Below are 10,581 nucleotides of genomic sequence, written 5' to 3'. Positions count from 1 at the left end.
AGTTTGCTCCTAAATTCTTTGTTGTTGTTCTACATTCCTTATGTTCAAAATTAGAGCCTTGAACAAGATAAAGTAAGTACTCTAGCACCAAGATACACTCACATTCCCATTCCTAGGCATGTTTGCTTACTTGTTTGATTTTGAAGTTATTATATATGTCAACTTTAAAAAATTAGATTTTCACTATTAATTGGGGTACAATGATCTCTCTCTCTCTCTCTCTCTCTCTCTCTCTCTCTCTCTCTGCTTGCAATTAAATGCAAGCTTAGATAGCAGATATCTTTGTATTATTTCTAAATTTTAAGAAAAATTTTACATCTTCTTATCCAATTTGATGTTTGCATTTGTGTTGGAAACATAACCTTAATAAGGTAAGGAATTTAGCTTTACTTTGGTCTAATTAATTATACCAGGAAATAAAATGGAATTATCATTTTCTTTATAAAACTTCTCTCTCCATAGGTTTGTAAATATGTTTGCTTTTCTCCTTGTTACCATCATCATAGAATGGTGAACTCATTTGAAGGGAAAAAAAAAAGCAGGACATAGGATTTGACAGCATTAGAAGTTAGGCTAGCTCAGGGCTGTTTTCAGATACTGCTTTTTATTATAAAGAGGAAGAAAAAATATTTTAAAAAGAACAAACACAAAAAGAAATCAAACATAAAACAATAAAATTTGTACAAAATTTCAAAACAAGAATAGGAAATTAACAAGGGTTGTTGTATTACATATTGTTATCATCAAATTTGTTGCTCAGATTATCAGATACAGGCATTCAAGACTGATCAATTGATCAATTTTTTTCCTTGGCCTTTTTACTTTTTTATTTATTTTGAAGAAAGTATAAAAATAATAGGTAAAACATCAGAAGTGGTTCACATTTGTAAAAAAGTAGATGAAAGTCAAAAGTGACTGTTCTATTGCACACTGCCATATTCAGTGTAGTTGCTCAGATTATAGATATTAGCATACAATATTGGTCAAAGTAAAAATTTTAAACATTAATTATTCCCTTCAAAAAACTGATAAAAATCATTAGTGCAGTCAGCTGTCCTGTGCAAACACTTACATTATTTTCCCCTTCCTTTTTTTCCCCTATCTTTCCTCCTTACCCTCATCTCAATTGTTTATTACTTATGTTCTGCTTCTTTCCATTTTACTATATCTATTGTACCTTTCAGATTTTACTAATTCTTTCAGGTTCTTACACTAGAGATATCCCTTTTTAAAAAATGATAATAATGATCCAAATTGATGAAACCATCACAGTCTGTTGTTTGCAAAATAGCTAAGGGAATATTGCCACAGAGCTAAGCTTATTTAAAACATATACTTTAATAATTGCTATTAAAAGGAAAATAAAAACAGTGAAGAGTCATCTTTAATTCTGTGTGCGTGGTTTCCAAACCTAGCTACACATTAAATCTCACTGTGGATTTTTTAAGTCTCTGCCAAGATTCTATTCTAGTGTTATTAAGTTAGTCCCAAAACGGTTTCCATTCTATGACTCTTTTTCTTTCTTTCTGTTTCTTTATCTCTCTCTCCCTTTCACACACACACACACACACACACACACACACACACACACACACGGTGTAATAACCTCTGTTTTTACAATGACTTGGTAGGACCACTGTTTTATTTTTGAATTCTTAAAACTGTTTTTCAACTCAATTGTTAAAAGGTTATTTTAGGGGCTGGGGACATGGCTCAGTGAATTAAGCACTTCCCTGGCAAGCGCAAGGGCCTGAGTTTAATCCCCAGTTCCAAAAATAAATAAATAAATAAATAAATAAATAGCTATTTTAGTAATTACCTAAGGAATGTGTTTCAAATATATCCTTATTTTTCTGTAATTTAAGACAAATCTAGGGGCCGGTCAAATAGCTCAGCAGATTAAAGTGCCTGCAAGCAGGAGCAGGGGCTGGGGATTCGATCGCCAGGCCTGCCATGCTGGCCCTGCCCCCTGGGTGCTCTGAGACAGCAATTGAGACTGGGTGTAGTGGCGTGTGCCTGTAATCCCAGCGCGTGGGAGGCTGTAAACAGGCAGATCACTACAAGTCTGATCTAGTGGTGAGACCCTGAACACCCTGTAGACCGTTCTCTAAGAATTTGTTTCTCAATAAAGTAAATTTAAACACACATACACACACACACACACACACACACACACACACACACACACACACAACAAATCTGTCAGTAGAAAAACATTCAGCTTCATTTATTTGCAACAGAAAACTCAAGAAACAGAGCCCACTGTGGGAAGGTGAGCGCACAGCAGAACGCTGTCCTTCTCCACCTGCCACCAAGGCGTGGCCTCACTGTCCTTAACACCTATTGTTCCTTTCTCTCCAATATCTTGTTTTGTTTTACTTCCTTCCAGTGACTCAAGTTTTCAGAGAAGTTGAAGCAATTTCTTTCTTAAAAAAAGATACAAGCTGTATACTTCTGCAGCATATCAACACCACTGCCAAAAAAAAAAAAAAAAAAAAATCAATAAATCAAAGTCCCAGACGAGTTAGTCAAAATAAAAATACATAATTCATGGATGTCATGAAAACCTTTTGGAATGTCTAGGTTTGCTTTTCAGCCCTTTTGTAAATGTTATCTTCCTATAGGATATTTCTCTGGCTTTCTAGAATTCTCATCATTTGCTTTGGCAACTCCCAAATTTCTTTTTAAAGTATGTATGTGATAGCTTGCAGTACCTACATCCTGTCATCACAGAAGCAAGTTGATGTTCAAATTCAAACACGAAAAAAAGTTTTCAAAAATGGGAAGAAATGGAGACATCATTAAAAAAAAAAAAAAACGTCAGAGGATTTTTCCAAATAGCTCAGTGGATTAAAGCATCTGCAAGCAGGTGCAGGGGCTGGGGTTCGATCCCCAGGCCTGCCCTCCCAGCCCCATCCCTGGGTCACACTGAGACGGCAATTGAGACTGAGTGTGATGGTGTGCACCTGTAATCCCAGCTCTTGGGAGGCTGCAAACAGGCGGATCACGACGAGTCCAATGTAGTAGTGAGACCCTGAGCAACTGTAGATCCTTTCCTAAAATAAAAAATAAAAAAATAAAAAACTTGAACCACAAGTAAAAGTTCAAGGACTTTAGACCAAAAATATAAAACAAAGAAATAATAAGAATGAGGGACTACATTGATAAACTAACTGAGATTAAACTCAACATGAAGATAGAGTAAGAATTTTTGAAAATAAAGCTATTTCTTTGATTTATTCCTCTAAACAGTAAGCAAATGTCCTAAAGAGACAAAAAAAAAAAAAACAATTGTCACTTTGATATACAATTTATATCATTCTGCCATTTAACACCTATTTTCTCAGACTGTGAGGCACATGCAAGAATACACTGTTTACCTAATTAAGTAAATACTAAGAAGAGAGACTACTGCTTCATTGTATCTTCCCCACAGTTTCATAAAATGGAGTTTAAAATGAAGAAAAGCAAATATTTAAGGACAAATGAGCATTAAATTTCACCTACCCTTAAAGGACCCAAGTGGACATTTATCAGAGAAGACATACAAATGACCAACAGAGAAAATGTTCAACAATATTAATGTAAGGGAAAGAAACTGTTCAAAGGGAAGGAACAACGGGGATGAGAGAAAGGAGAAAAAAAAGAAAGGAAAGAAAAAAGACATATACACAGAATAGCTTGAATAATTGTATTGCTCACTTCTGCTAGTGTATTTAATGCAGTTAATGCTTAATTTTTTCTCACTTTTGATTTTTTAACAAATTTTGACCAATTTTGCATGCTTGTGTCTGGTAATTTGAGGAACTAATTTGAAGACACCAATGTGCACTATAACAACCATTGTTGAATTCCTCTCATTTTGCTTAGTGAAATTCTGTACCATTTCTTTCTTTTTTTTTACTATCTTTTATTCTTTTTGAAAAAATAAACAAAAAGGAACAAAAATTAAAATCATTGAGATCTTACTTATTCCTATTAGAATAGTTGTCACTAAAAGAAAAAAAAATGACAAATATTGGTAAGGATATAGAGAAAAAGGAACAGTGGCACATCATTAATGGGAATAGAAATTCATACAGACATTATGAAAATTGTATGAAGTTCCTCCAAAAACTTAAAACTGGGATTGCCGTATGCTTCAGAAATTCCACTTGTGAGTTTATCTTCAAAGGATATTAAATCACAATATGTCCAGAACATGAATGCATTTCTCTATTCATTGCATTATTTGTAATAGCCAACATTTAGAAACAGCCTGTGTCCATCAACAGATAAATGGATAAAGAAAATGTGGTAGATGTACAGAGTGGGATAGCACTCAGCCTGAAAGAAGGACATTCTGATAGTTATGGCCGCATGGATGAGTCTGGAGGACGTTATGCTAAGCTGGGAACAGAAGGACACATACATGCTCACTGGTCTCACTTTTACATGGAACCTAAAAGTACAGAGCACGTAAATGTAAAAGGTGGAATGTAGTTACTGGTAGCTGGGGGTTAGGATGGACTGGGACTAGCAACACTGAAACTATAGTTAATAATAGTATTAATATATTTAAAAATTTCTAAGAAAATACATTTTAAATCTTGTCACCACAAAAATGCTAAAAATGTAAAGCGATAACTAAGTTAACCAGTTTGATTAAATTGTTCCGAATGTATGCCGTATTGGTGAGCTTCCCCACCACTGGGATTAATGCCCACTGTGTCATTGGCACCAAAAATTTGTATGAGGAGAGGTTTAATCTGGCTTTCAGTTTCAGAGAATTCAGCTCATGGTCATCTGGGTCCAAGGCAGAAATCTTAGGGTGGGAGGGTGTTGGTAGAGCAAGGTTGGTTCATGGCAGCCAAGAAGTAGAGGGGAGAATAGCACCAGAGAGAAAGGACCCAGGGGCCAGGCACAGCGTGAAAGGCCATGTCTCAGTGGCCTATCCAGACATATGCAGAACTGTGCTTTACTAATCCCTTGGGTAGCTCGCAAGCCAAACAATGGACAACTAAGCTTAATAAATATGACCATATACTATTCAATTAAACTTAGAAAAATATATAGTTATAATCAAAACCATGTCATATACCATAAATGTATATTATTTATCAATTAAAGATGAATTATTTAAAATAATAATACATTTCATTTAGTTGGATATTTGCCAAAGTTTTTTAAAGTATTTTTATGCAGATATGATAAAAATGAAATGATATAAAGGATTTCACTAATCTCATCAGTGCCTCCAGAGATCAAGTAATCTTCCCAGGGTCACACAAAGGACTCTAGTCTTTAGCAGGCCTGTCTAATTCTCTTTTGGCTGCAGTATGTGTTTAATAATTATCATTTAAGTATTGCATAAGGTAGATATGATTTCTGTTCTCAGTTACCACAATGTAGGCATTTGGATTTTTAATCGCTCATAGAAATTAGATAAAGAAAATAATCTTTACGTTTCAGAATTCCCTTTGTAAATCAGGTCAGAAACATTAGACATCCGGAATTATAGTAATTGAAATGATTTTTAAAATGTAGTTACTGTCAAACCATTAATGGAAATTCAGGCCCTCTCCACTGAGCCAAGAATATTCAGAAAAAACTTAAAAATTGATTCCCCTGAAATAAAGGAATGGTGATAGCATTTTAAATAGACCTTTAATATAACTAGGTACATTTTAAGGTTAGCCAAACAATTCTAAAGTAATGTAGTCACATGTTTAAACAATGTGAAGATCATATCTAGTCTAAATCGATGTTCAGTCATCCAACAGGAACAAATCATAAAGAAAATGGGAAGACTTTATCAAATCGGTTAAATGTAGTCTACATTCATGCTTTCCTCCCTGAGTCATTGTTCATGGTTTTCTTTCTGGTTTTCTCAGAGTCCATGTATTTCTTTTTAATTTTTTCTTTTTATGTTTCCCAAGTTCACAATTCACATAAAATGCCCATTGAAGTAGCCAGAAAAGTGAAACAAATATTTCAGAGCTCTTTGGGGACTTCAATAGCTTTTTACAATAAAACTGATTACTCAATAGGGGACAAGAGCACTTGCAATTTGACTGGAGGAGGAGAGAGCAGGCAGGTTCTAACATAAAGTATCAAGAAAGACACTGAACTTTATAGAGTTATGCAGCGGAGTCTTTGGTCCTGGAGCCCAGACCAAGCATTAAACCAGAAAGAGGTCAGGCAGCACTGCACACGGCTACTGTAGCAACAACAACAGCAAAAGTCACTTGGAAAAGATGTGCAAGGTTGTGGTTTCCTGATAAATTAAGATGACATAGACAGTCCCACAGGGCTTGCTTCATTAGATGATTGTGCAATGTGGATTCATATAGACTGAGGCAAACCCACAAGTTGAAGTATTCTCAAGATGGCTTAATAATCACTTCAAATCAGACCAGAACGCCCTTTTAGTCAGAATGACTAGAATTTTGATCAACAAACACCCAAGAGACAACCAATATTTTGTAAATAAGAAATATCAAGACAAGGTGGGCTTGGGAGCATCTACTACCCGTAGAAAGATACTTTGCTTCTCAGTGAAACCTGGTGGTCAGGTTATGTGATATAACATTTCTCAGAAATATAATGCCGGATGAGGGTTTATAAAGATTACTGAAGATAACACAAAGATATTTGATCTCTTGAAAAATTAAAGGTGTTAGATCTTTTTTCATTTCCTCATTTTGATTCCTCATTTAAGAACCAGCTGCCAAAAACATTAGACCCCAGCTGGGTATTAGCCCAATTGGGATGGGATTTTTTTTTCCAATTTTTGTCATCTGTATTTCTCAATGAATTAATCTGGTACTACTTCATGCTGCAGAGAGGAACTTGATGGGCTGAAAATCAGAGACTTCTGGGTAGTGGAAATGGGCAGCAGAGGAAGAGGAAGACAGGGAGGGAGGTACAATCCATTCTGATTTTCAAAGTGTGAATGGTGAGTTTCTAATGTTTAACAACTGCTCCTTACACTGTTTGTAAGTTTGTCCAGATATAAGCTCAGTATCCCATATTTGTCACTTGAACCAGACAATGGACATTTCCCAGAGGTTCCAGACCACAGCTTGAGGACCATTTATCTACAACAGAGTCCTGTGATTTCAGATGACTCCTGCAGGAGCCACTTTAGCTGCACGGGGACACCAGCCCTTCTTGGACTCCTCAATACATCTCTAGAGTAACTAACACCTTTCCAACAAATGCTCATGCATTGACCCATATTTTCAAAATATTTTAAAACACCTTTCATGTTTAAGTCCTTCTTTTACCATTAGGGATATAGCATCCAACAGACCAAAATCACAGGTTTCATGATGTTAGCTTTCAAGGGGGAAATAATTATTATTAGAAGAGTATCTTGTAAAGTTGTGAGTTGCAAGAGAACTATACATTTTCTTTATGGGTGGAAAACTGAACTATAATTTTTTTCCAGTACAGAAGATGAAACCCAGAACTTGTGCGTATCCACAGCCCCCACCACCACCCCTTTTTTATTGTTATATTATGAGAATAGTCTGCCTAAGTTGCCCATTTACCCAGGCTGAGCTCAAATTTGTGATCCTCTTGCCTCAGTCTCTAGAGTGATGGGATTATAGGCGTGTGCCGCCACATTTGGCTATGATTTATAGTGTCCATTAAACCTAGATTATAATTTGTTTGGTCACTTCAGCAAATGATAGGCTGTCTTCAAATTTTTGCCTAGAAATCACTGAAGCAAAGGAAGGCTATTAAACAAGTCTCTTGAAATGAAGTTTTGTGGAGAGAGGAGTTTTTACTAAGCTATGCAGTGAAGGGAGCTATACCTAGGTGCATATCTCAGTTCTTCCACTAACCTTTCTGAGCTTTTTATGATGGAGTTAATTTATTCTTTCTTGTATTATCTTAAAGATTACACATGTTTTGCTTGACAAATACTTATTTATCTTCTTTTTTTTGTACCGGGGATTGAACTCAGCACCTTGTACTAGTCAGCCAGGCACTCAAGCTGCTGAGCTATCTCCCAGCCCAACAAATACTCAGTATGCACCTCTAGACCCTCTTCTTGCTAATGAGGATATAATAAATAGCAAGATAGAGAAAGTCACTGTCCCTATGAGCTTCCTTATCTCTTTGCCTCTTTTTTCCTATTCTTCTCTATATAGAGGAGAGGATGGTCATGTGGAAATCAGCTGAACCATCTGTCTGTGGAAGACCAGGTTGTGTTTTGTTTCAAACTCTCTTGCCTCTGCAGGAACACCCTAACAGTATCAAAATGGACCAGTGGGCCTAACTCTGAGGCCTCATGGGTCTGTCAGGTGAGAAGCAAAGGAGAATCTTTAGCATTCAGTCAGACCTGTTCCCTCTACTAGCAGAGATGGAAGAGCTTTCCAGATCCTTGCAGAATGGTCAGAGCATTCCAAGGGCTCCTTGATAGGTACATCCCAAATCTATTTATACACTTAATAGGCCTTCAGTTCAAAGGTCCTAAATACTTCAAACTCAATAGATTCTCTTTCACCTCCACCTTCATTCTTCCCTTTCTCAACATAGTAACAATATTGTTTCAGCACTTGGCATCCATCAACACCTTATCTACTTCTAAGGGAATCTGAGGAACAAGAAAAAAGTATATTTGTGGGGTAAACTGATTTTTTAAACATAGATTGGAATGTACAAAAAAACTTAAAAATGTTAATAAATAAAACACAATTATAGCTCAATTTTATATATATTACAGAAACCTATCTACCCAGTAATCTATAATAATGTGTACATTCAGTGGCTCCTGAAATTAATGAACACCAGATATGCTAGTGCACAAGCAGATACACTAATGGCATTTGTTTACCACTCCATGCTCCCCATGTTAGTTGAGTTTAAGGCTGAAGAATAAGGATTTGCTGAAAGCACTGCCAATTTTTCAGTTCTTTTTTTTTTTTTTCTTTTTGCAGTACCAGGGATTGAACTCAGGACCCTGCACTTGCCAGTCAAGTGTTTATTTCACTGAGCCATCTCCCCAGCCCCAGTACTGCCAATTTTTAATAAGCCTACAGAGAGAGAGAGAGAGAGAGAGAGAGAGAGAGAGAGAGAGAGAGAGAGAGACTAAGCTCGTGATAGTCAGCTCTAAGAGAGGCAATTATATTCACCTTTCTGTGTCCAGGAAACAGAAATGTCTTTATTGATCCTCCTACAAGAACTTAGAGATGTGACAGGTAGGGACCTGGACATGGATAACGAAGCAGACAGAGTAGCTCTTTTACTGTGAAATGTCTTACGTAAATGCAATGAAGTAAAGCAGCTGCATGTAATCTCCTCCTTTATGGCAGTCGTCAGGTTTTAGACCTGTGCAGAAGGTGGGTGTGATTTACAAATCTGATAGATCTTTGTATTCTCTCTTCACCTATAAGGTTAGGGATGGAAAGTGACGACTGTGGGCAGAAGGGCAAGTGAGTGGGTCTTGCTTTTGGTTTAGGGAGGTTTTTTTAATGTACTTAAAATAAAATTAATTGACATTGTATTATATAGATTCAAGTTTTAAAATGCTGATTCAGGAATGAGTGACTTTATTTTACGTCACATTCTGGGCCTTTTTCCACAGAAATAAATCAATGGGAATCAGAGAAATGTGAATTGACTTTTTAAAAAAGGAAACAGACAAGAATCTGGTGTCAGATGTTTCTCTCCTGAGGTCCATATTGATGATAATTGGAGCCATTTTCTAGAATACTTCAGAAGTAATTATAACCAGATTTGTTTTCGTGGTGTTCTTATCCCATCCCATGTAGTCACTCTCACTCACCCTGCCAACATTTCCATCTCCATGGATGTCAGATTTTTTGGTTTTGTTTTTCCACAAAGATAACCATACAGGAAAATAATGGACTCAACTGAAACATCAGAATTCTTAAAATAGTCTTGGGTATAGCAAAGCCCTATATCCCTCTCCGCTTCACTACTAGTAAAGTGTGTTTTTCTCCTGTTGAGCTCTTTAAGATCTTTATTTCTAGACACTGAGCCAAAAATAATGGGCTTGTCCTTCCTTGTGTGGGACTTTGCCCTGTGACCTAAACTGCCCACACAACCAGTGAGCAATAATACTTCTATGCCTAAAGAGAAGATCCAAGAATAATTTGAGAGATTTCTACATCTAAGTTTCTTAATTTCGACACCACTAATTTCTTTTTTCTTTTTAATTTGGGGATAGAACTCAGGGCCTTCTGCATGCAAAGCAACAGCTCTACCACTGAGCTATATCCCCAGCACACCACTGGTATGGGATAATTCTTTGCTGCAGGAGCCTTTTTCATCTATGGTGAGGTAGTCAGAATGAGCTCTTGTATCTATCCATTAGATGCTAGTTGTATCACCTTATTCTCGCCTTGTTAACAAAGTCTTTAGATGTATCCAAATGAAATGGAGACAAGGACAAAGGTAAAATTGTCTCCAATAAGCTCTACCCCTCTAGGATATTCAATAATTTGAAACACGTGCCCGAAGTAGATTTTTCTCTCTAATGGAATTGTTCAAAATATTGCCTCCATTTCCTTTGAATATAATGATTTAGTAAAAATCTGAAAAACAAAGAGGAATCATAAGAAAAGA

This window comes from Octodon degus, unplaced genomic scaffold (genome assembly GCF_000260255.1).
Source record: "Octodon degus isolate 3935 unplaced genomic scaffold, OctDeg1.0 scaffold00016, whole genome shotgun sequence".
Taxonomy (NCBI): domain Eukaryota; kingdom Metazoa; phylum Chordata; class Mammalia; order Rodentia; family Octodontidae; genus Octodon; species Octodon degus.
Note: the sequence above shows the minus strand (reverse complement) of the source record.